Here is a 22,964-nt window from a genome sequence, read left to right as displayed (position 1 = left end):
TCATCGGCTAAAAAATCATAAGTCGCTAGGAGCCGATGGAATTACAGCCGAATTGGTTACCAGTTACACCAAGTGGCTCATCAACTTGTGCTCAAGGTATGGGACAGCGAATCAATGCCTGACGATTGGCAACTATGCATTATCTGTCTCATACATAAAAAGGAGATATTACATAGTGCAGCAATTATGGAGATATCACGTTGCTGAGTACCATCTATAAGATATTCTCCACTATCTTGCTAGGCCGGATAGCCCCATACGCCTAGAACATCATTGGCCCATACCAAAGAGGCTTCACTCCAGGCAAATCAGCAACAGATCAGATTTTCTGTCTGCGGCAAGCGATGGAAACACTGTTGGAATATGAACAACAGTTGCACCATCTGTTCATCGACTTTAAAGCCGCCTATGATAGCATAGCCAGGGTAAAACGGTACACGGCCATGAGAGAATTCGGTATCCCGACGAAATTAATAAGACTGACTAGGCTGACCCTGACCAATGTGCGAGGCCAGATAAAAGCAGCAGAATCACTCTCAAGACCATTCGACATCAACAACGGTTTACCACAAGGGGATGCCCTATCATGCGTCCTCTTTAACCTGGCCCTTGAGAAAGTGACCCGTGATGCTGATGTAAATGCAAGAGGTACGATCCTCTTTAAGTCCACCCAACTACTGGCCTATGCAGACGATATCGACATCATGGGAAGAACCACCCAAGACGTACAAACTGTCTTCATCCAGATCGAGCAGTCGGCGCGAGACCTTGGGCTGCACATCAATGAAGGCAAGACAACATATATGGTGGCAATGTCAGCACCGAAAACCAACCAACCAATAACATCAAACCGCACTGGTCAAACAGGAAGAATAAGGTTAGGAGAATCCAACTTTGAGACCGTTGACAATTTCTCCTATCTAGGGTAAAAAATCACAACCGATAACAGCTACGATGATGAAATCCACGCACGGTTGTTGTCAGCCAACAGAGCCTATTTCAGCTTACAAAAATTGTTCCGCTCGAAACGTCTCACCATAGGATCAAAGCTCTTACTGACAAGACAATGATCTTGTCAATCCTCATGTATTCCTCGGAGACTTGGGTTCTTAGCAAGAAAAATTGCGAACTCTTAGCCACGTTCGAGGGAGGAATCCTCCGAAGAATTTTTGGTTCCCTACATGAGGATGGACAATTCCGTAGGCTACACAATGACGAAATCTATGAGCGATACCATGACCGTCCGGTTGTGGATAAAATCCGGCTCAATAGGTTACGGTGGGCGGGTCATTTAATCCGTATGGAGGAGGATGATCCCACCCGGAAAGTCTGTAAGGGCAATATCTATGGTAGAAAAAGAAGACGAGGCAGACCCTGCCTAAGATGGAGCGATGGCGTTGGTCAGGACGCCAGACAGCTTTTAGGGATATCGAATTGGTGACCTCGGCCCAAAACCGGGATGTCTGGAGTTCCTTATTAAGGCAGGCCTAGACCGGATACTGGTTGTTGCGCCATTGATGATGATGATGATGAAGAAAAACTTGGGATCTTAAATTCTTTCTATTGAAGGAAATCGTTAAATATAGCAAAATAGGAAAGGAATTTCGTGATAACAGAGAGTTGGAATTATTTTATTTTAGCAGACACAAGGACGCACCAAAGCACACTCTGAACCTGGGCATAGTGTGACTCTGGAGTAAGAAGAATTGTTATAAAAACTTGGGAAACTGGGACTTCAACCAAAAAATCATTCAAGAATGAAGATAGAATTTTACAGTGAGTAAATCCTCCTGCATATGACAGAATGTTAATCGCATGTTGATTATGTATACGCCATTCGGCTTTTATGTCAAAACCAGGGAACACGATAGAGAATGCTAAATAAAGAATTTGTATCAATGCCGTAGTAACATTAGAACCAGACCAAATTCTACTGTTGCAACGTGTATAGCCCGAACGTGTTCACAGACGGAATATGTCTCCCCATAATCACATTAAACATGCATTTGGTTCTATATATAAACGCTGAAATGACTGCGATAATTCAATTAGCGCAAAATAAAATCTTTCATTTTCCCAAACATTTATACAAGCGCGTCTGAGCGTACCTGCTTTTGAACAGGTGAAATTCTTGTTCGATGATAGGTAAGTGCCTCGGTGTGACTACCCAGGACACCGTCTGCAGTTGTCACTAGTTTCTGCTACAATTTCTTCCGTTAGTGCACTAACGGTTTTAGATCTAGTTCCAATGACAGCACTATCAGAACACTGCACTCACTCAGGTAGACCCACATAGATAGATTACGGTTCAGGAGACAGAACAAAAAATGTAAGACAAGGTGAAATAATTGCCTACTTTTCCGATCAATTAAAGACAGTAAGAAACGTCCACGCGTATATGGTCTTGATTCGAGAATCGGGGAGGGATAGGTTGGCACATGTGGCATGAATCGAGTCACGAGTCACGTAAGCATCTTTAGATCTGTGCTTACGTTCGTAGGTATGAATTTAACAGCATACATAGTTAGGATAAGGTATGGTACTTGCTAAGCATATGGTGCTTCGACTGGAACTACTTGGTCGCAAATGTTGCACATGATCGATGTACGAAACAACGTAAACTGGAAGCATAAATAACAATAACCGGTTGGGAGATAAGCGGACTGAGCTGTTATCGAGGTGTTACGAACTGGTTTGAAAAATACCTCACATGCCGTTTCCTCAATCGCAGTAATGTGATGGATGGGATCTAATGGCAAAGTAGGAAGAACTTGACAAGCCTCCAAAAGAGATTGAACTTCCTACCTAGGTCACAAAACGTCCTACGATCTAGCAAACGCTACCAGTTTTGAACATCGTGAACCAGAAGTGACGACCACTGATGGAAGTATCTTAGACTCAACTATAACAACTATACTTGTTAGCACCTTGAGTTTATTCAAATGCATAATTTTCTATATTTAGATTCCACTTGAATAGAACTGTCGTCCTCATTGCATCAAATACAACGTAAACGACGTGAATAGTATCTGCACAATTCGTAAGCATGACACTATCAAACTAGCATTGAAACTAGTATTTTGTTGTTAGCACCGCTCTCATGCCTTAAGGGATTATGTTATTTTGTCAATTTATTCTGAACAGATAAGCGTATTCCAAGAACACTAGATTCACTTCAGCCGCTATCTGCAGAAGAATTTTTTAGTTGTGGCATTCAAACGCGACCTTGACGGTTCAGTTAACTTGGAAATTCGCCAACTTGTTATCAATATTGTTTTTCTATTTAAATGCAATAATAGACTATTTTTGGAAGGCGTTGATATATCTTTCAGTACATTTCCATATCTTCCTCCAGTTTAAGTACTTTTCTGAAGGTTTTTGTTTTTGTCATCATCATGTGCCGACCGGAGGTTGCCGCGCTCACCACCAGGGGCGCGAGATCTTTGGCAACATCGCACGTATCGACCAGTGGAACTGACGCAATCATCCGGTTAACGTCTAACCTACAATTCGTTAAAAATGTTAAATTCCTTTTCGCTTAAATAAAACCGTCGTTACTTTTTCAGGTGTTGAGTTATTTTATCATTGGCGTATGCCGTACCTAAGGACTCGAGGGCACATTGGTGACCCCGCTAAGGTAGCGATTTGCATTTAAGAATGGCGAATAGCAATTTCTACGAGGCTGACGAAGGCCAGGTCTTCACTGCCTTAAGCGTTATAGTCGCTCTTGCTGAGGTAATTGCAATTACGCTCAAGCTACCCAGTTTTGACAAAGTAAGCCAGATCTGTGATTCGTACGCGACGAAGAAGAGCAACGCAGCGCGATTCGATAGAGTTATAACCGAGTTAGATATGTCAATTCTAGCCCACGTGGCGGACATTTTAGAGACGCCGCCCGACACTGATAAATTCCAGGCGCTTAAGCAGAGGCCGGGTTTGGCGTCACCGAAGACGAGAGGGCGCACAAACTCCTTTTTGATCTGGAGGTGGACTAACAACGCCGGTCGCAATTCCCAGAGTCTCTGGTGAAATCACTGTGGCTAGAGCGCCTTCCACGACATCGTAGCCGCTAACGACCAAGATGACCTCGAGAGGTTAGCTATCGCCGCAGATCGCGTCGCCGGCGTCTCCGTGCCGAACGTCATATCGAGGATTCAGAACGACACTAGCTCGCAGCCCGTTTCCGAGATCCACTCCTTGGCGAAGCAGGTTGAAAAGCCAAACCGGATCAAAGCGCGATCTCACCCAGACAGCTTACCAATTTGTAGCACGTGCAACTCCCCCAGCATGAAATTGAGGTTAGAAATCGGCACATATGATACTAAAATCCTAACCTGGTCGCTAGGCCTCATGCGTTCGGCAGTTTTGCATCGCAAGGTATCGCGCCCTATCCTAGACGCTGATTTTCGCAAGCATTTTAGACTACTCGTCGACATAAAAAACCGGAACTCTTGGAGCCTGCCACACACGCTTTATCGCACAAAACGTGCGCTGTTGCATAGATCACAGACGAATAAGAGGGGTCACAACAAACCTTCCATTCTCCTTTGTTGAATAGTAGCTATTCATGAAGCAAAAGTTTTTGGCTAATTTCCTGTAAAACTTTACCGGGCATGTCCGACCATTTTGCAATTTACGTTCATCTTCGTAACTGCAGAAGCGAGTTAAGATAACCATCAAATCCTTTGCCCACACTGACTGGGACAAATTCAAGTCAGACTCAAAGCTGAACTTGAAGAAACTCATTAAAGATCGTAATCTGTCAGACAAAAAAGTCATCATCTTGTCATTTTGTCAGTTAATATGTCCACAAGATTATACCGACTGTCAACAAGAGCTCCCCGTACTCGGCGTTATTGAAGAATTTCCCAGGACTTGCGAACCCTGCATTAAGCACTGTTGCTTTTGCTATATGGACGACATATTGGTTGCATCAGAGTCCAACGAAGAGCACATTGAGCACTTGCGCTTGATTTTCAAACATCTCACGAAGTTTGGCATGGTCATCAAGGATTGCAAATGCGTTTTCGGTGTGAACGAGTTGGAGTATCTCGTGCAGTCCTGTAGCAACAACAAACAAGTCGGGAAACCGGAAGCTGGACGCTTCAGGTACGAAAGGTTTTGTGTATTTCTTAGTACGTAGCACGTAATATATCCATATATTCTGTGAGAGTATCCACTTTCCAGTGATATTGACATTCATAGTCTTCAATTTTCAAAGAAGCAACAAATTTGAAGTATCATAACTTTGTTAGTAATAGTGCGATTTCCACCAAACTTAGTAGTAGTTAGTAGTCATGCTCTATACTATAGCCTATATCACTGCAAAATTTCATGGTACTAGGATGAACTTAAGGAGGGCTTCTAACCAATTACAAAAAATTGTAGTAATATACTATTATTAACTTTATTTAAACAGATGTCGGCATGGAAGGTATTTCGGAGCCCAGGCACCATATAGTGGCAGCCTCCTGATTTTTTTCAGATTTTTCAGTTTGGTAGTTTCTGAGAATGGCCCCCTTAAAGAAGTGATCACTTTCAACCCCCCGCGCTCCTCACCCTTCCAACGAATGTCAAAACTAAGATCGGCTTTGAAAAGTACTAATTGAGACCTTTAATTTGATACCCTACATGACTATATTTGATGAAAAAAAATTTTACACCCCTCTTTTGCATGTATGGGAACCCCCCCTTAAATTCGACGTAAAAGGATGTAATTCACTGCATGCTTGAGCGTTCACAGTTCCCACCTTTCTACCAAATTTGGTCTCAATCGCTATAACCGTCTCCGAGAAAAATGCGTGTGACGGACAGACAGACAGACAGACAGACAGACAGACAGACAGTAAACCGATTTTAATAAGGTTTTGTGTTTACACAATATATCCATATAAGGTTTTGTGTTTACACAAAACCTTAAAAAAGAGGCCCCTGTTAGCTTTTTGTCAAAAGAAACTTTCTGCCCCGGGAGTGAAATACAGCCATACGACCGCGAGCTGTTGGCGATTTACAGCAGTGTCCGTCATTTCCGTGACTATCTATAGGGTTCCGAGTTCTTTGTGTTAACCACCATAAGTGGCTGACATACGCGTTTGTTCAACCAGCTAAGTTTCACCGCGACAACAGTGACACCTCAGCTACATAGCAATGAAGTAGCAGATACACTCTCCCGTATCGAAACCATCGAAATGCGTGCCTCCATCAGCGAAGATGAGTTGCCCCATGAGCAATCCCTGGATATGGAGCTACGAAACTTGTTCAGACAAGGAGTTTCCGGTACCCGATGAGCGTTTTCAACACGTCCATCTAGACATCACAGGTTCCTTGACTGTTTCACAAGGTTTCAGGTATGGCTTGACTGTAATCGACCGGTTCTCCAGGTGGCCTGAGGCAATTCCAATGGCTGACCAAATTGCAGACTACATGGCAAAGGCCTTCTACAACAACTGGGTTGCATCCTACGGAACGCCTCGTACGATTACAACAGACCAGGGTACTCAATTCGAATCGGCCTTGTTCAAGTCGCTAGTCAACTTCATCACATACTCTAGGACCAGGCCACCGCCTTATCACCCCACGGTAAACGGAATTGTCGAACGTTTGCATCGCACATTTAACGCCACAGTTTTGTGCCACGGGAAAGCCCCTCCCTGTCCAGACATACTGTCCACCGTCCTATTGGGGCTTCGTACTAGTTGCAAGGAAGGCTTGGACCCTTCGTGCGCGGAGATGCTGTACGGAACTACCCTGTCGCTCCCATGAGAAGTCTCTGTCGCCGCCATACTCTGCACCACATAAAGTCCTTCAGCGTCTGTCGGACATCCTTTACGAAGTCAACGTGAACGGACGCCAAATTAACGTGTCTACCGAGAGATTCGAGCCAGCGTTCGCGGCAGCGGAAGCCGACCTGCAACCGTCATCGGCCAATGTTTCGAGTGTCCACCTTACTCTACCTCGGGACGATCTACTCGAACTACGACCACGAACTAGACCATCAACTTTTATGTTGCCTCGAAGAAGTTCCACGAATTCCTTTCCTAACGTTCTAGTTGACGCGTTTAAGGAGTTACAAAACCATCTCCGAAATATAACAACGAACCCTACTTACGATCGTCACCATTCTTGCTTAAAGTTATAGTCCAGAATCTGTATTTGCACCGGAAGAATTTTTCAATCCAAATAGAACACCAAGAAGTTCTTGAAAATAACAGGAAAAAAATATTTAGATTGAATGTTGGATATGCATCTGATTTGTTCCGGAAAAACGATGAGGGACACCTGGACTTGTCAAAATATTTAACGTTTTGAAATTTAGCCAGCACAAACTTCAGACATTTCTATATCCGAGTGTGCATCTGTACCGGTTTTAAATAGAGTAGAACTGACATTCGCATCGTCCGAAGGATTCCAAGTCGACATTAAAGATTTACGCGTTTGTAGAGGATTGTCAAAACCAGCAGGGCCATTTGTACCTTTGCCAGCAGCAGGACAAAGTGTAGGATGAAATAATAAACGGTGGGATGTGCTGATATGTCATGTTGAAACTACACTTGAACGATCGAGCAGGAACGATTGAAGCAAAGCCGTCCCAGTGAGTTTTAACAATAAATTCTATTCTTCAAGAGAGAGGAGCAAAACGAGATTTGATTTGAGATCCAACTGTGGAAAGGTTTTCAAAAGAGGCCTGTCACACTTTTATTGAAAGTCAAGCCAGCTCAAAAAAGAACTAATTTAGTCCCTTCATTTGGTATGCCACATGACCATATTCTCAGACAAACAATTAAATTTTACACAACAAATGAGCAACTTTTGACTGAGTAAAGTTGAAGGAAAAACCTCAAAGGAGTTTCATGTTAGGATCTAAACTAGCTATCATATTTTCTAGGACAAAATAACACAACAAACAGTGATCCTACCCGAAACCATCTCCGCCGCAAACCTCCAAGCCCAAAACTGCACCTTCAACATCCGCGACCAAAATCGAGGCCAGCGAATGAATTCGCCGGCTTCAATCAATCTTATTCTTCTACCGCACATTGCAAACTAATCCTTACTTTCCCAGATGGAGAGAAAGTTGATCTAGGACAAGAACATCAAACAACACCTTTCATTCTCATACATATGTCCTGCAGACCCCTTAAGCTGAGCCCTTTCAGCCATTTTACTTCGTTGTTCATCTATAACCTTCCTAAACCTTAATTTCATCAAAATTCTACTATATACGAATGACCATTGACCATTCATTTGCACCAAAACACGGCCAACGACCAAGCTTGAACGAATTCCTATTTTGACGAGTTGGATGGAAGATACTTCATCCATTAGAAATTATCGCTTCATCCTCGAGAAATCGGAAACAGAACCTTCTTCGTCTCTCAACTTCTCTTATCCCAACACCGCCTCTTCGATCCCCAAGGGTAAAGTTGCCTTCTACAACGGTAAATATTCCTAGTTCCAATTTTCGAAAGCTATTCTACCATAGCACCAATCCCTAGCTGCCAAATTCCACCCTTGCCCTGCATGGAACCTATCCTATGTCCTGTCCCTAATCCCTCCCCCCTCTTCCACCTAGAATTTTATTAATCAACGACTGAAGATTTTTTCGCCTTTTCCTCCACTTCTACTCGTGATCAGCATAAAATCATCGAAGATTTTATCGTCATGCAAATGTGGAAGGGATGACGGACCGAGTTCGTGTTCGCCGGCATACCCTTTTGGCCAACCCTTTTATTGGCAGACTGCGCGACGGAGGACACGACGGAATGGTTTTGGACCACAGTCCTTAAATTGCAAGGCGGGAAGGGCGTAAAATTGTCGGCATGTGCTTCGATCTTCCCAAAGCTGCAGCGTTGGAGAAGAGAAATCTTCTGAACCTCCTAATTCCTTAGAATAAAGATCGCACGTGGTTGTGGAGAGTCTTAAGAAACAAGTTTGAGAGGAAAGGCAAACCCATCACAATCAGGGTAGATTACGGTTCTCTGGGGGTGGTTACACTCGCAACTGTCTCATCAATTATAGATTTGGCAACATCCCTTGTGTATGCACAGTAGAAAACTAAGGAAAGATACTTCTGGCAACATCCAGTATGGAAAGTCTACTGACATCCCCGAAAGAATCGTGGATAATCTTCTACGGCTTAAGGCGGGCAGTGACAAACAGGCAAGTGCCATCTCGGAAAAGAGCTCCAAGCATTAATCGAATCCATGGCCAACACTAAGATAACCCAGCTAGACAATTGTCAAGTATAACTTTCAAATAGTGCTGGTTCAAGAATTCTGGGCGTATCAGGGACAGAATCGTGTTCTGCAAGGAGGAGGTACCCCGAGTTACTGATACCAAGGAATAGAATGACAACAAGGTTTCATTTTCACAAGAAGTTTAGAAGACAATGAGACAGCGGTTGAGCTGGTTAGGAAAGGAGCAGAGACGCCGGTATATTGCCCTAAATTGTACTGTGAAATCCGAAGGGAGTTCAATGCTATCACGCTAAATGAAGAGGGAAGTTTGAGCGGAATATACTAGGCGAACTTACCAGGAATGGATCATGGGTGATCGTGGAAGATGCGTACCAAAGCGCTTTAAGGATTGTTTAAACTGCCCCAAGAAGAGCCTTAGGATCATAGTAGGAATACTTACTAGTTATTGTAGACTAATTTGTCACCTGGTGAAGCTAGAGATACCTACGGACACTACGGCATTAGGAGATGTGCCTGCATGAGCATGCTTATCCGCAAGCCGGGTAGGCGGATAAAAGACGGGTAGGTAGGTAGGATAAAAATTGACTATGGGAAGGACACCCAGAAATCAAACCAAATATGGAGAGTGAGAACGGTAGTTTTTCATGGTGGAAGGCTTTGGAAACCCAGTACCGACGGTTTTTGGGAGTGGGCAAACGGGCTGCCGGCCGTTCATATCCAGCGACCTCAGTGCTTCAGAAGTGGGAAATTTGATTACTTTGGCATCAAATGCGACGAGAGATCTTAATGGAGTGGATATGAGATCGAGACCGCGCTTGTTTTACTGATGGAACGCATAAATGAATTCTGTGAGTTTATCAAGGGCAGGCGGAATATCCACCAAAATATCAGTGCTCTGATACGTGCCATGAAGTTGTCCAATATTTTGGCGGTAGAGGAGAAAAACGTCCAAACATCATATGGTGTCACGCAGGAGACGCAGATGACGCCTCCTCAACATAAGGTAGATGAGAACGCCGGCAAATGGAGTAGCCCAGCAAGCGGCCAAGAAGAAAACAACTTCTTCGTCGAAAAAAGCTGCGCCGGTAAAGTTCCGGGTAGTTTTTCGACTATGGCCTCAACTTTGACAAAAGGGGAAGAATCTACAGCTCCCAAACGTCATTGATGAATGGGTAAAGGTGGGCGGGGAAAAGCGGCGAAAGGAAAAAGAAAAAGATTTCCAAAAGGATGTCTTACGCCGATATCCTTTGGAAAGTCAAATCCGATCCGGAATTGACCTGGTCGGCAGGGTGAGCCATATCAGGCGTATGCAGAAGGGGACTCTGATGCTGGAGCTAAACAAATCCGGTGAGAAAACAGCGGATCGTTTTTACGGCCAGGCGGAGAATGTGCTAGGTGAGCAAGCCGAAGTAAAAGTTCGAAAGAAAAGACCAAGATGAGGTCACACCACGAGATATCTGTACTGCATGGAATAGAAGAAAGGTGTAATAAAGAGAATGAAGAAGGGGTATGGAGATACACAGACCGCCATCATTAGTTTGCCGGTTGAATCAGAGATTAAACTGATTATCGCGGGCAAGGAAAAAATATGTTGGGTCGTGTGCCGAGTTAGGGAGCAAGTATCTCTCAAGACAAGCTTCGATGTTTTGCGGTCACATTGCAGCAACATGTACTAGTGAGCACAATAGGTCGAGAAGGTGCAGGAAATGTGAGGATGCGGGCCATCTTATCAAAGGCTGCACTGGATATCAGCAATGCATTTGTGCAAAGCGAAGAAGGGAGTGGACGACCGGTACGCTGTGGATCTTATCGAAATTACGGTAGTGCTACGTGAGTGACAGATTCATCCGGAAATGCGGCGATATAGGCATGCGGACGGCAAGTCAATCAAGAAACAATGGCACTCACGGAAGCCGGTTTTGTAAGGGCAAAAGTCATCGGCGTCCATATCCGCAGTTGTTATGCTCCTGCTAGTGCAAGATTAGCGCAATATGAGGAGATGCTAGACGACTTGGTGTTGGACGCTAGAGGCCACAGCCCCAAAATCATTGCCAGCGATTTCAACGCGTGGGCCTTAGACTGGGAAAGTTGGATGAGGAACACGAGAGACCAAATTGATGCAAGGGATGGTCTAGCGGGAGAGTGAACAATACACCCGCAGTGACCACCAGGCCATCTTTCTCGACATCAGAAACTGGGGAGGCAACGGCCGAGTGATCAAAAGAAGTGGATAAACCAGGATAATTTTATGATCCACTAGAGAGGAAGAAACTTCCCTGGCGGCTCTAGCAGAAGGTCATGACCCGAAGGGAACGATTCTGGAAAAAGTGAGCCAGCTAAGTCAGCTGATAACTGAGGTATGCGACTCTACAATTCCGCGACGAAAGTTCCACCACCGTAGAAAACCAAACTACTGGTAGAACCAGGAAATCTCGCTGTTGAGAGCATCCTGTCTGAGAGCGAGGACACTTTACCAAACGACAAGAGGGAAGGCAGAACATTGGCAGTCGGAGAAAGAATACCGCGAAGTAGCCTTAAGAAAGGTATACAATCGCCGGGGTGATTGAGAAGGAACTACGAGAGATTTGTGGACAAATTGGGGATAATAAGGCTCCCGGATTGTTTGGGATTTCAAACAAAGCCTTGAAGTTGACTGCTAAAACCAAGCCCGCATGGTTCATAATAATAATAATAATCGTTGGCGCAACAATCCATATTGGATCAGGGCTTTGAAGTGTGTTAGAGCACTTCATTCAAGACGTCGTGAATCGTGCATGGTGGAAGGAGTGTTTCCCACCCAGTGGAAAAGGCAGAAGTTGATTCTGCTATCGAAGCCCTAAAAACCACCTGGCGCACCCTCTTCATATCGCTCTATCTGTCTTTTAGACACTATGGCGAAAGTGTTGGAAAGGGTAATATACAACAGGCTGCTTCCGTTCGTTGAGCTAGCGGGTGGTCTATCGGAGCGACATCTTTGGTACGAGTTGGACGACGGGCCGAAGGAATATGTTGTGGCAGTAGGTGCTCCCCATAATGTATGATGGAGTCCTCGGTCTTCACGTGTCAAGGGAGGCATGATTGGTTTTGCAGACGACCTGGCGGTAGTAGTAGTTATGAGGCAACCCCAGGACGTGGAATTGAAACCATTTATGCCATCAAAGCATCGCTGCAAATGGTGAAACTAGAGAAGGGCCCGGAGCTGTTATGTTTCATTGTCTGAAATTCGTGATTGAAAGAGGGAGGTTAAACGATGCCCTCATCGCAGTTATCGGACCCCACAATTTCATGGAGAAGATGCTGAGGTCGGAAAGAAATTGGAGGACGATGCGCAACAACAGCTGCAATACAGGAAGAGCTGCAAGAACTGGGTCGAACCCGGAAAGTGCGACGGAAACGTGATGGTCCCGCGGAGATATGGGCGGAAAAGTGGGGGTGGTTTTAGTGGGGGAAAATCCCAAACATTGCTTGAACCTGACGCAGCAGCATCTTTTTAAGCTTCCACTTTCACCCAAAGGGTAGTATAGGTCCCGGGGCGAAACGTGGATTGGTACCCACGATGGAGCATAAAACCTGGGAAATGCCTGCTGAACCAACACCAACAGCTCTACTACCAAACCCTATCTCCACCTCCACGTCGTGACCGCTGGGAGCTCTTTCTTGACGAAAAGCTGCAGACGGAGAAGGATGAAGGCGAGTCTCCCGCGCCTAAAAACGGGACAAATTGTACCAACTGGTCCTCCAGGTTGGGGGTTGGGTAGGGCTGACAACCCTACACGGAAAACAACTTGTTACGAAGCCACAACAGGAGCCTCGGATAGGACGGATTTTAAAACGACGGACCCGGCAACGACAAAGGAATAACGATTTCCGCATTTGCTCATGGAATGTCCACTTCCTGTACAGAGATGAAGCTGATAAGCAGCTAGCCGATACCCTGTCCCAATATAGGGCTGATGTAACAGCGCTGCAAGAGATGCGATGGACAGGGACCGGTTTCCTGGAGAAGAGCCACTACACCATATATTATAGCGGTCATCCAGTAAACCATGTGCTCGGAGTAGGTTTCTTAGTTAGCCAAAAAATGAAACCTGCTGTTATCGGCTTTGAAAGCATAAGCGAACGGCTGTGCACTCTGCGCTTGCGAGGCAAGTTTAGAAATATAAGCCTCATAAACGTTCACGCCCCTACAGAGGAGACTGCAGAGTCGGAGAAGGATACCTTCTACGAGGCAGTAGAAAGAACCCTCGAAGCCTGTCCCAGATATGATATCAAAATCATACTTGGGGATTTTAACATCCAAGTAGGGAAGGAGCCCGTATTCAGGCGATTCGTTGGCTCCCATAGGTTACACGAAAAAGCAAATGATAACGGACTGCGGACTATTCAATTAGCAGGGCCACACGAAATGGTTGTTGGAAGTACCTGGTTTGCGCGAAAAGCGGTCCACAAACATACGTGGGCCTCTCCAGACGGGACCACTTTCAACCAAATTGACCACGTGTTGATCGAACGCCGCCACCTCTCAGCCTTGATGAATGTCAGAACATATAGGGGGGCCAATATAGACTCGGATCACTATCTCGTTGGCATGGTGCTCCGAGCTCGAATAACAATACCACCTAGAATCCCCTCTGACAATCAGGTGAGAGTGAACACTGAAGCCATCCACAACACAACCCTCCGCGACACCTATAAGAGGGAAATGGATGCTGCAATAACCGCAGTCAACAGAGGACCTGGAGATGAAGCATCAACTAATGATCTTCACAACCACCTGAAGAACGTTATCATGGATACGGCCACAAATATACTTGGCCCCAGCCGCAAAAGGAGTTGGAACGGCTGATTTGACGATGAATGTAAGCTAGCAACGGAACGGAAGAATGCCGCATACCGAGTAATGTTGCATTCTCAAAGAACGCGGGCACGCGCAGAGACTTATCACGAACTCCGTCGAGGGGAGAAGCGACTTCACAGACGGAAAAAGGAAGCCTGGGAGAACCAACAAGTCTGTGAACTAGAAAAGTACAGGGAGCAACCGCACCAGGCACAGAAGGCGGAAGTTTTACCAACAAGTCAGCAGGATGAAGCCTTATACATCTCGATGCTCATCCTGCCGAGACAAAGAGGGAAATCTGATTTCGGACAGAATGGGCATATTGGAGCGATGGGTTGAGTACTTTGATGAGCTACTGAACAACCAGAACATCGGCGAGTTGGAGGTCCCGCCAACTGAAGATGACGGACAAATACTGCCACCACCAAGTTTAGGAGAAACAGTCCGTGCAATTCATCGGCTAAAAGATCATAAGTCGCCAGGAGCCGATGGAATTACAGCCGAATTGGTTAAATATGGAGGCGACCAGTTACACCAAGTGGTTCATCAACTTGTGCTCGAGGTATGGGACAGCGAATCAATGCCTGACGATTGGCAACGAGGCATTATCTGTCTCATACATAAAAAGGGAGATATCACACAGTGCAGCAATTATAGAGGTATCACGTTGCTGAGTACCATCTATAAGATATTCTCCACTATCCTGCTAGGCCGGAGAGCCCCATACGCCCAGAACATCATTGGCCCATACCAAAGAGGCTTCATTCCAGGCAGATCAGCAACAAACCAAATTTTCTCTCTGCGGCAAGCGATGGAAAAACTGTTGGAATATGGACAACAGTTGCACCATCTGTTCATCGACTTTAAAGCTGCCTATGATAGCATGGCCAGGGTAAAACTGTACACGGCCATGAGAGAATTCGGTATCCCGACGAAATTAATAAGACTAACTAGGCTGACCCTGACCAACGTGCGGGGCCAGATAAAAGCAGCAGGATTGCTCTCAAAACCATTCGACATCAACAACGGTCGACGACAAGGAGATGGCCTATCATGCGTCCTCTCTAACCTGGCCCTCGAGAAAGTGATCCGTGATGCTGAGGTGAATGCAAGAGGTACGATCCTCTTCAAGTCCACCCAACTACTGGCCTATGCTGACGATATCGACATCATGGGAAGAACCACCCGAGACGTACAAACTGCCTTCATCCAGATCGAGCAGGCGGCGATTATCGCGAGATATTGGGCTGCACATCAATGAAGGCAAGACAAAATATGTGGTGGCAACGTCAGCACCGAAGACGAAGCAACCAACAACATCAAACCGTACTGGTCAAACACAAACACGAAGAAGAATAAGGATAGGAGAATACAACTTTGAGACCGTTGACAATTTCTCCTATCTAGGGTCGAAAATCACAACCGATAACAGCTACGATGAAGAAATCCGCGCACGGTTGTTTGCAGCCAACAGAGCCTATTTCAGCTTACAAAGACTGTTCCGCTCGAAACGTCTCACCATAGGGTCAAAGCTCTGACTTTACAAGACTATGATCTTGCCAGTCCTCATGTATTCCTCGGAAACTTGGGTTCTTAGCAAGAAAAATTGCGAACTCTTGGCCGCGTTCGAGAGAAGAATCCTCCGAAGAATTTTTAGCCCCCTACATTAGGATGGACGATTCCGTAGCCTACATAATGACGAAATCTATGAGCGATACCATGACTGTCCGGTTGTGGATAAAATCCGGCTCAATGGGTTACGGTGGGCGGGTCACTTAATCCGTATGGATGAGGATGATCCAGCCCGGAAAGTCTATAAAGACAATATCTATGGTAGAAAAAGAAGACGAGGCAGACCCTGCCTAAGATGGAGTGATGGTGTAGGTCAGGACGCCAGACAGCTTTTAGGGATATCGAATTGGTGGACCTCGGTGCAAAACCGGGATGTCTGGAATTCCTTATTAAGGCAGGCCTAGACCGGATACCGGTTGCTACGCCGTTGATGATGATGACGATGATGATTCAGCATCCACAATCGTCTCCATGTTATAACAGAGAAGTATATTTCTGATCATGCTATACCTGTAGACGTATCTAAAAGGTATGAACGCTCTAAAGCCCTAAAGATGTCAAACGGACATCCTGGACCAGCCTGTTGGCAATAACAAGGACCCAGCTGGTGTCAATAAGCAGGTCCAGGATGCCCGTCTGACTATCACACTCCTCGATCAAGCTCGTATAGAGTACATTCTGAATGATGAGCGGTTTAATTTCATGGTGAAGCTGCAAGGAATTTCAGTCGTGAGGAGTGGTTTCCGCAATTTTGATCCTTTCGATCAAAAAGGGATAGCTTTTCTCTGGGTTGCAATTGTTTCAGTATTTTTAAAACTGAGGACATTGACAAATGTATCTCAAAACAAATCCTTCATCAGAAATGATAAATCACAAACTATTTTTACACTAATTGATTTTCATTACGCCTCTGCCGCTGGTTGACAAAAATCGACTTTTTGACCCTCATAGTACGGTAATTCTTTATAAGAAAGGTTTTTTTTTCCATCTCAGTACGTCAAACCGCTAAGGTTGAACAGTAACCGCCATTGCTTATGGACTTCCTGTTCTACTCCTTCCCCGACTGGGGGTTTTCTTTTCAGTTTTTTCCTAAAATCAACACATTCGTCACCCAGACAACATCTTTATCCTCCAAGATTTTTATGGCAATATTGCAGGACGAAAACTTTAGGAGGTTTTATGTGCATCTTTGTATCTTTTTATTTTATTTTAAAAATGTTATTCCCCGGTCGTGGTCTTACTTTCCAATTGCTAAATGAATTTTCATCTGAACTTCCAAGTAAGGTGTCTTATTTTATTGTCCCCTATTACGAATATGTTTGTCCTTATGATAATCTCCACCCCAAACACAAGCATATGGAAGTAATCTGTTAAATTCACCCTCATTCTCTTTCCAACTGCACCCCATAGTAAAAAACAGATGTTCCCTTAAATCCAGAATGAACCAAGGAATTGAAACGTTTTATTGCACAAATGCTTGCCTTTATGATTAAGGACATTGTGCCATGAGTCTATTTGCAGGGGAATTCCCGGAAGAGCACATGCCAATGCACCCGGTCGCTAGACTGCAGCCATAACATCCTCCACAGGTAGAACGGAAATAAATGCTCGAGCCTGAAACATACCCGGCTACCTGTTCTACCTGTCCCTCGACTAGATGCCAGCTAGGATTTATTTTTCCAATCAAATATTTACCTGTTGACTTTTGAGAACGGACGGAGCTATTAACTGTGGAGTGCTAATTCCTCGTCCGGAGATGCTCTCCAGTGTTCGTGGTTGGTACAGAATCCGAAAGAACTAGGTTCACTCGCACCTCAACACACTACTACAGACACTGCCAATCAGGTGGCTAAAAATACCTTGATTCTGTTATTCAGCTGACCATTCACACCTGATCCAAGAGGTTTGGCGTGAATTCAATTAGAACTTGGCGACCGGCCTCGCTCCATTCGAGAGCGAATCGGTTTCGGCGGTTGCGGGGTCTTTCCTTTCACTTCACTTCACTAACGGAATTCGCTGGTGTTCACTAGGTCACAACTCACTTGGCTAAGCTGTTTTCAAGGCGAAGGAAGATGCTGCCAGGGTAAGGCAGGAAGGACTCTTTCACTTTTCAGCTGTCGCGAGCAACCCCAATGTATGCCCACTCGACGTCGTCTGCTCTGCTTCGAGGAGGCAAGGATAGCGGAGCAGAGTGGGTTCGTTGTTTATTGACTAGGCCGAGTCCCGACTCTAATTGTCCTGTTCGTCCCGGGGGAGCTGGTGCACTCGATGAAAGGTACTTGGGCGCGGCGTGCAAAGAGCCTTGATTCAATTGCGAGCAGTGATTTCAACCCGAGAGCTCACTTGAGGAAGCGCCTGCAGAATAAGGCACTAGCCCGCAACTGACTGCCTGTGAATGGAGCGTCGAAGAACTGGGTTGAACTCTATTGATTTTTCGCTTTGCTTGGTGGCAGGACACCCGGATTACAACGCGGCGCGGGAGACAGGATGGAGCCCGGGATGCAGTCCAGCACAGCTTCCTGTTGTGATGGGGTAGGGGGCTGGGGACTCAGTTGCTATCCCTCTCCGATGAGATGGAAGTGGGTGGTTGGATGCTGGGTTCCTTGTTTCCCTATGACGAACTATTTTCTGCCGAACTCACTTGTTTTGCTGTTTTCACTGTGCAATCTCGGGGGGTTGTTTACTTTCCGTGTACGGAACGAGATATGGAGCAGGAGTCTGCGGCGTGCTGTTGCCAAAACAAAGCAATCAAACTGGAAACAAGGACACTATCGAAATATTGGTTCGCTGGTTCGACGATTCGTTGTGTGCAACGGAAGCTCTTTTGCCTACGGGATCACACTGGCGCGAGGAGGACGCGGGTTTGTAACTTTCATTTAGGTCGGAAGAAAATCACCTCTCGCGGCGAAGTCTTTTAGCTGGCGACTGCCAGAGAAGAACTGAACAATGGCGAAATGCGCGGTACTGACGAGGTGCCACTTAAGGGTTGGCACTGGGACGGGGGGTCAGATTCTACTCCCACGATGGTTCCGTGCACTTCCGTTTCTCTGATGCAGGTCTATGTACGCTTGTGTTGCCTGTGCATGGGCTGTTCGCGGAAAATCCAATAACGACACACTGCAAAACACTTGGGGCAACGAGTGGAGCAATGGCTTGGTCAACTTGCTAGCGAATCGCGACCCGGACTGAAACCAACTACCCAAAGCCCGAGCAAGCAGACTAGCTCCACGTCGGCTGGGCGCCAAATCGGGGCATCTTTATCTTATTTGAGCGGAGCACAGGTGTGCCCGTGCCCTGTTCTCACCTACGGTCAGCTGCGTGTTTCGCGCAACTTGTGTCTAGTCATACAGATATTTCGCGGGCGTATCCGCAACTCCACCGAAACTTTTCGCACCACCTTGTACTGTCCACGGATTGCGTATTTAATTGGATTTGAAAAGATTGCAAGACTGAGATACGCAGATTTTCCGTCGCACTGGATTACACTCACTGCAAAGTGAAGCGGACAAACGAATCACTCGAGCCCACTTGCGCCTTGCACGCCACTTTGTTGCGTACTTAATGTTGCTCTGCCACACAGTCCGCCGTCTCGGCCGCACCGAATGCAGCCCATCATATGTTCCGCTGTTTTGTTTGGATTTCGTCGTTGTGTACGCTTTTCTCTGCGTGGGTGTGGAAAATCGATTTTCCTCGGTACCCACGGTGCTGCCACTGCGACGCGACCGTTAAGTGCTCGTTGTTTTTCCCAATGTTGCTGTTTGGAATTCTACTCGATGTTTTTGAGATGTGGAGCGAATTTCCCCTGTGGGGAGCACTACTATCGGCGAGCCGCGGCGAAAAATCGACTGAGCTCGATTTCTGGTTCTCGTGGAGATTTCATCGCCAATGGGGTTTTTAAAGATAATAATTAATAATGGCAGCGGAATGGACGGGGTGATGATCTGCATTTAAAAGTAATTTTTCAATTGAGTGCATGATCTCAGGCACGCACGCTCCAACGTTAGACTTCGGAAGCAATCGAAGGTGCAGGTCTATCTTCATAATTTGATCCACAAAGGATGCCAAGCTACTTTCTGAAAACCTCTGTTGCTTCCAACGTTAATTTCCCGGTTTAAAGGCTTACATAACTTACAAACTGAAATTTATCTTCTCAATTGGTCCGGAGCCCACATACTCGGATGCTGCAGGGGGTAAACTGTAAGCATCATCTCTACTCTGTGTGAGGAATTGAATAGTAAACATGTTCAGGTTCTCACGCATTAGTGAAAGTTATGGAGTGAGTAAGTATTCCAATTCGTAAATATATGCATACATTACTCCCACGGCTTTGGCGCACACTAGTCCTGATGGGAAAAATCCAACTTGTACTTATGCAAATTGTTTGTTATCAATTAGAAGGGGTATATGACCTTCCTTTGGGGAATAAGAGTTCACTCCAAATATTCTCCGCTTGTCCTAGAAAGCAACGAAAAGGAATAAAAATTTGTAAATTAGAAAACTGCGAATTTCTAAGTTAGCTTACTACCGAAATGTCAATAAGGGATGAATTTTACGGCAACCACATCAGACGAAGACTGGTTTCCAAAATGTAAAATCTAAGACCCAAAGAATTTTCGCTTCCTCCAACTAGTGCGAAAATTTCAAGGATATCGGCCTTGCAATCTGATTGTCATCGGAGCGATTCGGGCAGACACTGGAGAACCCTACTCTCCACCTTGTGGCATTGTGCTTTTGTATTCAGCCCTGACGCAAGGAGGAGGCTCAGCAACACCATGCCATCTGTATCTCCGAAACCTGGCTAGACGATGCCATATTATACTCCGAGCTCCCCGAAGGGTACTCCACTTTCCGTTGTGACAGGGACCGGGATGCTTCTCGTAAGTCCACTGGCGGTGGAGTCCTAATTGCTATAAAAGATTCACTCCCCGCTGAACTCGTCTTCTCCTCCTCTGGCTTTCCTTTTGATTGTGTTGCTCTTCGTGTCTCCCCGCCCAACTTCCTCCCGTTCATTGTTTCTTGTGTTTATGTCCCCTGTGCTAGCCCTTCTCACCTGTATGAAGAATTGTTTGACAGTTTGTCTGAACTCCTTACCGTCAGATTCCCTTCCCTCCCTTTCTTCCTTTGTGGAGATTTCAACCTCCCCATGCTCAACTGGCCTAATCATCCTAGTCTTCCAATTCCTTCCAACAACCTCTCCCATTCTTCCCTCCCACTTTCTTCCTTTATGTATACTTGCTTTGCCCTGAATTTCAACACCACCAAAAACTCCTTGGGCCGCAGTCTCGATCTCTTCCTTTCCAACCTCCCCGAGCGCCACCTCTCTTTATTTCCTGGCACATCCCCGTGTGTAAAAACCGACGCTCACCATCCCGCGGTTGAATTTGAAGCGGAGCTCCCTCGTTCAAAACCCAAAACCAAGCGTAAACCCACTAAGTTCAACTTCCGCAAAGCCAATTTTGACGGTCTGAACTCAGCTTTAGCGTCTTTCAACTGGGTTCATATATTAAGTAATTCATCGTGTGATCAAGCTCTTAACACCTTCTACAATATCCTCTCTGATCTCCTCTCCTGTTATGTCCCTTCTTCCCCTCTCTGCCTACGTTCTTTCCCAACTTGGTTCACAACGGAACTTCATATTAACATGCGCTTCAAACATACACTGAGGAAGAAGTTTCGGGCTTCTAAAAATGACGCCGACCTTGCTCACTTTAAAGCTAAATCACTAGCCATTCCTCTCCTTACCCCTTCCTTAGTTGAGTTCCTCATTGGTAACCTTGACCCCAATGTCGGACCTGGCCCCGATGGGCTTCCTAATCTCTTCCTCCTTAACTGTAGAAAACACATTTCCCTCCCCCTGTGTATAATCTACAACAAAAGTCTAGACGAATGTTACTTTCCCCGTCTCTGGAAAGAGGCCCTTATCATTCCTAGCCTCAAGAGCGGAGACCCTTCCCTTGCTGTGAACTACCGCCCCATTTCCCTTCCGTCCTCTTGCTCCAAAATCCTAGAAAGATACGTCAACGACTGGTTGACCGCGCACTTCGGTCACCTCATTGTCAAAGAGCAGCATGGTTTCGTGAAACATAGATCAACGGCTTCAAATCTTCTGGTCTTTACCAACTTTGTTGCTAAACGCTTGAATTCACGACAGGAGGTACATGCTGTTTATACTGATTTCTCCAAAGCCTTTGACACCGTTGACCACCAACATTCTCCTCTCTAAACTTTCTTCGCTAGAGTTCCCTCCCTCAGTCATCTCCTGGCTTTCCTCCTATCTCTCATACCGTTCCTGCAAAGTTTCTTTTCATGGTCACTCTTCTCGTTCCTTCTCTCCTTCCTCTGGTGTTCCCCAAGGCTCTATATTTGGCCCGCTACTCTTCCTGTTTTTTATCAATGACCTCGCCTCCATCCTCACCTGTCCGTATTTGCTTTACGCAGACGACCTTCAATTGTTTGCCTCTGTTTCCTCTACATTGGACTGTGCTGTCTTACAATCCAACCTTGATAATTTAGCCCGTTGGTGTTCGGTCAACAAGCTAATACTGAATGTCAACAAATGCCACTGGATGCACTATTCCCTGAAACCCTCCCCATCATCCTTTTCCTATTCTCTCAGTGGTCAACCCCTTTCACTACTGACCTCCTTCAAAGACCTGGGTGTAATATTCGACGATAAACTTCGTTTCAATTCCCACTTCGTTGACATCATCAATAGAGCTTCCAAAATGTCTGGTTTTATCCTACGTTCCTCGTCCGACTTTACCTCAATCCAGCCCTCCTTAACACTCTTCAATTCCCTTGTCAAAAACATCCTTGAATACTGCTCTGTAGTCTGGTCCCCCTACCGCATCCGTGACGGCCGCGCTCTTGAAGCTGTACAACACAAATTCACCCGGACCCTCTTTAACAAAAAGAACCTTCCACGGGTTGATTATCCGTCACGACTCTGCACCCTCAATCTCCCCTCCCTACAGCAACGCCGTATTTTCCTTGATATGTGTACTCTTTTCAAACTCTGCAATGGTCTGATGGACTGCTCCGCCAACTCGGATATTACTCTCCGTATCGCCTCGTCTCATGACACACGTAATGCGGACATTTTTGATGTGCCCTTCGCCGAGCTCGAGATTTACTTTCACTCTCCGAGCCCGAGGTTTTGCCGGTCCTACAATGCCCTACAGCTTGGTTCATTTGACTCTATGTCCCTCTCTAGCTTTAAGCGCAAAATATGCCATTTACTTGCTCCTCCCTCTGAGGACAATATGTAATAAGAAATTTGCTTTCTGTGTATTGTCCTCATTAAATAAATAAATAAATAAATAAATTCAACCCGGATCTGCAGTTTTCTTGGGGGTCCG

The 22,964-nt window shown here is 45.7% G+C and overlaps 1 protein-coding gene across 1 annotated transcript in view; it reads right to left on the bottom strand.

The window, feature by feature from the left end:
• Nucleotides 1-19,179, bottom strand: part of LOC119653798 (protein goliath) — a 167,078-nt gene extending 147,899 nt beyond the window's left edge. The window contains exon 1 of the mRNA XM_038058812.1: nucleotides 17,302-19,179. The gene's annotated coding sequence lies outside the window, so the exon portion shown is untranslated. The remainder of the gene's footprint in view (nucleotides 1-17,301) is intronic.
• Nucleotides 19,180-22,964: the final 3,785 nt, after the last annotated feature.

Source organism: Hermetia illucens, chromosome 4 (assembly GCF_905115235.1).
Source record: "Hermetia illucens chromosome 4, iHerIll2.2.curated.20191125, whole genome shotgun sequence".
Taxonomy (NCBI): domain Eukaryota; kingdom Metazoa; phylum Arthropoda; class Insecta; order Diptera; family Stratiomyidae; genus Hermetia; species Hermetia illucens.
Note: the sequence above shows the minus strand (reverse complement) of the source record. Positions and strands in the feature narration are given on the sequence as shown.